Source organism: Haplochromis burtoni, unplaced genomic scaffold (genome assembly GCF_018398535.1).
Source record: "Haplochromis burtoni strain Fernald_Lab_line unplaced genomic scaffold, NCSU_Asbu1 Contig_735, whole genome shotgun sequence".
Lineage (NCBI taxonomy): Eukaryota > Metazoa > Chordata > Actinopteri > Cichliformes > Cichlidae > Haplochromis > Haplochromis burtoni.
The window spans coordinates 23926-29168 of record NW_024583096.1 but is presented as its reverse complement, the minus strand read 5'-3'; the positions used below and the strand labels follow the sequence as shown (position 1 = coordinate 29168).

General features: G+C 34.1%; 1 protein-coding gene across 1 annotated transcript in view; it reads right to left on the bottom strand.

The window, feature by feature from the left end:
* Positions 1 to 1887: 1887 nt before the first annotated feature.
* The window catches only part of LOC121812687 (high affinity immunoglobulin gamma Fc receptor I-like), a gene marked incomplete at its 5' end in the record, with an annotated part of 9405 nt that continues 6049 nt past the window's right edge, over positions 1888 to 5243 (bottom strand). The window contains 1 exon segment of the mRNA XM_042215489.1: positions 1888 to 2462.

Genomic DNA, 5243 nt, shown 5'->3' with positions numbered 1-5243 from the left:
TAATGGGTGGAGGCAAAAAGGACACTTTGACATGTAGACTGGAGTAGCCAGGGATTGAGCAACCAACATTGTGATTGGTAGACAACCCTCCTAAGTCTCAGTTGCCCCAATTCGTATCTTCGTTAAGAATATGAAAAAAATATATTTTAATTTCAAATCTACAGGAAACAACCTCCTCTGATTCCATACACTTATACAATTGCTTCTGGCATCATTTTTATTAACTCAGATATGAAAGACAAGAAATGTTTTTTTCTCTTATTTGATTTTTTAGACATTATTTATAGAGTCCCAGAATTTTGGGAGAAGCAGATTTTTGTATAAATGTAATTCCCGTGTCTTTTTCATTTCAGGTGATTGTGTTGCAGTTCCACATTTTCCTGCTGACCGTGTCAGCATTATCTTAGCAATTTGTTTCATATTAACTGCAGCAGCTATTTCTGTGTGGAAATGGAAACAAAACAGATCTAAAGGTATCTAACTCTGGTAACTCTTAACAATTTAATGTGAATAAGCATTAGTGACCTTTACAGTGTACCTACTGTATCATGATAGATGGCATTCATTTAAAAAGCCCCTGATCCTAGACGCATGGCCCAGAATCTATAGCAATGAAATGTCAAAAAAATCTGTTTTGTTGAAGGGTAATTTCTAATATTCTTTATTTAATGTCCATAATCTTCCTTCAAACCATATTATAAATGTTTTAATTAAATTATGTGACACATTTTTTCTGCCAATTTCAATTTAATAACTATTTATGCATTTACACAGAAAGAAAGAGACAGAAAGAAGAAGAGCTGCTCGTGGCAGAAAGCAAGAAGTCTGAAGAATTACAGAAGAAAGATGAAGAACTGAAAGACTTGGGGGAGCTGATTAATATACTGATGAAACAACAGATTGACCTGAAAGAAGTGAAAAAAGAACTCGGAGATCAAAGCAATACATTTGCATCTGAGGTGGAGAACCTGGGCAAGCAGTTTCTGGCAGTGGATAAGAACACAGAAAAGGCCCGAGCAAAGGGATACATAGATCTGAAAAGCATTATAACTAAAAGCAAAAACAGATTACCACAGCAAAGAGCAGCATATGGAGAGATGGAAACAAACATCGAAAGACATCTGATTAGCACGCAGCAAGCATGTAATAAAATGAGAAACATAAAAACAATAGCAGAGAAACAGAAGGAAAACATAATTTTGCAACTGTCAGAGATACAGAAACAGAAAGAAACCATTCATAAGAAATCAAATTTAGAGTCAAACCAGGAAACCTTAAACATTTAAATACAACAACTACTTAAAAAACAACTCAGGTGCTAAAACAAACATACACACACACACACACATATTATAGATGTACTCTATATTAACCTAACAATATTTTTTTTATTTGAGTAGAGTTAAATAAGATGAATGCAACTTTAGATGTGAGGTTTTTCAAATACATGAAGGTAAAGTTTGAGCTTTCTTTTTTTTCAGCTTGTTTGATTAAATCTCTAGCAAGAGCCATTTGCTCTTTTGGTGAAAAGGCTTAACTGAATAAAAAATTTAATATCTTTTTGCATTTTTCTGATGACATTTTCTGAAGGCAGTTATTTATTTATTTATTTAAAAACTGTGCTGTAATAGAGAAGAAATCAAAGTTATCATCTTGTCCAGATTAGATCTCATTTATTTCTGTGCTGCAGTTCAGCCATTCAGTCATGACTCAACACATAATGCACATCACATTACATCAAAAGGTTCTTCAAAAAATAAAACTATACATTTTATAAACAAAACAAATAAAGTTACATACTATAAAGTATTCTGGCAACCGTCTGGGCCTTCTTGTTTATAAACGAGTAAGCTGCTGATAAAATGAAGAATAGCCTGTATCCCTTTGGGGTGAGAAAATCATGACATATAATTTTCTTAGGTCAGATGGAAAAGATATCTGATCCTTAAATGGCTGAATGGGTCTAACAGAGCATGATACAGATGTATAACATGCTTATAAAATACGATGTAATGCAGCAGATGAACTTATCACAAAATATATAAAGCATATAAACAGCAATATGAAACAAACACATAGATAAAGCAAAAATATTTCATGTTTAACTGAAGAAACATAAAACTGAAGTTAATATGCTTGACGTTTATTTTCAGGGATATTTTGGTGCGAGTGCTTACACACTTTAACTTTTTAAATGTATACCTTTTCACTGCCCAGTGCTAATTTATTTATTTAACCATTGCTAATTATTTTAAACTTTTCTAACAGCCTTCATCAAGAAAGAGCAGTCTGTGTCTTCACCTCCGCTCTTCTATATATCTCTGAGCTGCACTTCTTCCTCCTCCTCTTCCTCACACTGTTGAATTTGTCCTGGTGTATCATCAAGAGTAGAAAAACCTTGTGTCTGGGCACCTCTCGTCTTGATGGATTTCTCAGTCTCTCTTGACTCTGGACACACAATCCTAAGGCAAAGTAAACCAACCATGGCACTTAACAAAAAATAGCAAAAGTTACAGTGGTTCTGAGAGGCCAAAAGGAGTGCAACTTAAGAAAACACCATCAAATTAAAAACACCACAAAACACAACAGAAATCGAAAAAAGATTACAAAGAAAGAAAACAAATAGAAAAATGCAGCAAAAGCTAAAAGAATAAACAAATCAGTCACTAACTTGACAAACCTGATGCGGAAGTGTGGTGGTAGATAATTGTTTTGCAAAAATGGCTGAAAGAGCAATGCTCAAACAGCATGACGAAGAGTAATGTCAGGGTTCCTGGGTTGTGACCCAGTGTTTTCAGTTCATTCATGTTCACTGTTTATTTTCCACATGTTCTACTTCCTATGTGTCAGATTATGTTCAGCTGTGTTCTCATCGTCAGTCAGTCCGTCAAATAGAACTCACGTTCTACTTGCTTTAAAAGCCTCTACTTTAGAATGCACACCGTTCATGCTGTCTAAACACTGGCAGAAAGCTGTGGAGGACAGGAGGGCCATGATGCTCAGCTGAATATCACTTTTACGGTCCTCCACAAACATCGGGATCATTTACACTAATGATAATGTTAGTTCAGTTATTTTGCTGCCTTATCTGGTTCTATCGGTGGTGTTGAGCTAAATGGGCGTTTTTTTATAAGGCGAAACGAGCAGAAAAATAGTAGTTTATTCGGATTAAACCTGTGTTCTAATCCTGCATCTTAGCACACATGTGATTTCCATGTGTAAAAACTGCAAGTGTCCAGAGTCAAGACAGACTGAGAAATCCACTGCTGCAGATCAGCTGTTAATGAACACACGTGGATACATGATGTTATCTTATAGATATATTTCTCTTTTTCTTTTATTATAAAAACAAGTTTTATTTTTATTTATTGCATCTAGAGGGCAGGTGACCTCTAAAGGGCCTCTAAATTGGAACTCTAAATTGCATTCTATATATATTCTAATGTCTTAAGCCACAGTTATATCTGTCACATTGCATGTCTACTTCAGGTTAAGCGAACATCCAACGGTTATATTCACAATAACCACAGTATCTACCAGCATATAAAGTAAAACTGTATTGTGGTATAACTGCGCAAAACATAAGGCAAAATGGCATGAGACAACTTAAGCCAATAGGGTAGTGCAACCAGATGCGTTTTAGTTAAAATTGAATTAGGATTGTAATTACTCTAATGCGTTATAAATATATTTAGCCATTTGTTTATTGCAATCTTATGAAAAGAAATGCTTTTATCTCAAGACTCTTGCATGACAAAAAATCGCATATGTGGCACAATGCCTCTTCTAACATCTGGAGGTCCAATAAATAATAAGTGAAATAGTATCATTTCAGAATGGTAGATATAGAGGTCAGCAACCCTAATTCTTGACAGTAAGCGAGTACAACTTCAGCTATCTATTAGTAGCATGTGATTGCATAACGTGTACTCTAGCATCATTAGGTGTAAGAGATCTTAACCTACTTTCTCATATACAGGGTGATCTCTAAATGGTACCTCTCTTTGTTAAGGATGATCACATTTATTTTAGGTGTATCTCATAAGGTTATAATAGGCTATGATGTGGTAGCGTGGCAGGCGTTGTATTGTTTCACAATTTATTCTTTATTCATTTAGAACGTACAAGAAAATGCGTGGATTGTTTGAAGCATGTCCTAGTTTTTACCACTGAGCTACTTCGAATTACAATGTATGAACACATTTACTGAGTGCCACAAATCAAAAAGTGCCCATGGGTTGGCATTATCTTGTATTTTGATGTAATATTTTATTGATATATCAGTTCTCTTTAAATTGCTTCTGGTATGGCCAGTTTTCTTTGTAATACCAGGAAGTTTTTGGGACAAAATGTAAAATGAACGGAGGACATTGTTGGTCACTCCTCTGTTAGTCTCTTAAGAGCTTATCTTTTTCCCGGTTAAGCCCAATTGTGTCTCTTGTTTGAAACATCTTGTGCCTTCCTGTATATGATGTAGGACGGATCCTCATTAACATATTAAAAACAACAATAATCTCTAGCAACAAGATCCTTTTTGCTAACAACTTTGTTGTTATTCAATAACACATTATATATTCCAATTAGCATTAATTAGAAGAACTATTCAATCTAGACTAGTCTTTAGACATATTTTCCTTTAGTTAGTTTTTTCTTGTGGTTAGTGTATGTGTCTTTATTATCTATAGCTTTCTGGATGAATATAGATTAGAAAACAAGGTGAACCAAGTATATTTTTGTTTCACTGTATTTGATTTTTTTTTATGTTTGCTCTGTTTATATATTATTGAATGACAATATCCTGACAAGTGACTTGAACATTTTACACAATGAAAAAGGAAATACCTCTTGAAAATATATTAAAGCTGAACTAAAATTCATTTAGAATTACTGTTTATTTCCTCTAAAATTTTTGTGTTTCTACAATATTTACATAACTATAATCTAATTTTGCATATGGCGCTTAGACCTATTCAGTTCTTACAGTCAATTCCAATCCACTTGTTCTGCTCAGCTTTTAGAAAAGGGGTACACCCTGATTATAAGTGGGTTCGTTTAAGTTTCTATAGTTCTATTGTCAGCAGTCTCAATATAATCCTTTGTATACCACATACTGCTCTCATTTTTCCTAATGGTGGCGTGAGTAACGAATCAAAGGCAATCTCAGTGCAGAATTAATATTGTGAAAATTATAACCGTTGTGATGTCAAATTAAGTGAGTTCGCAGTTAAAACAAGCTATAAGAA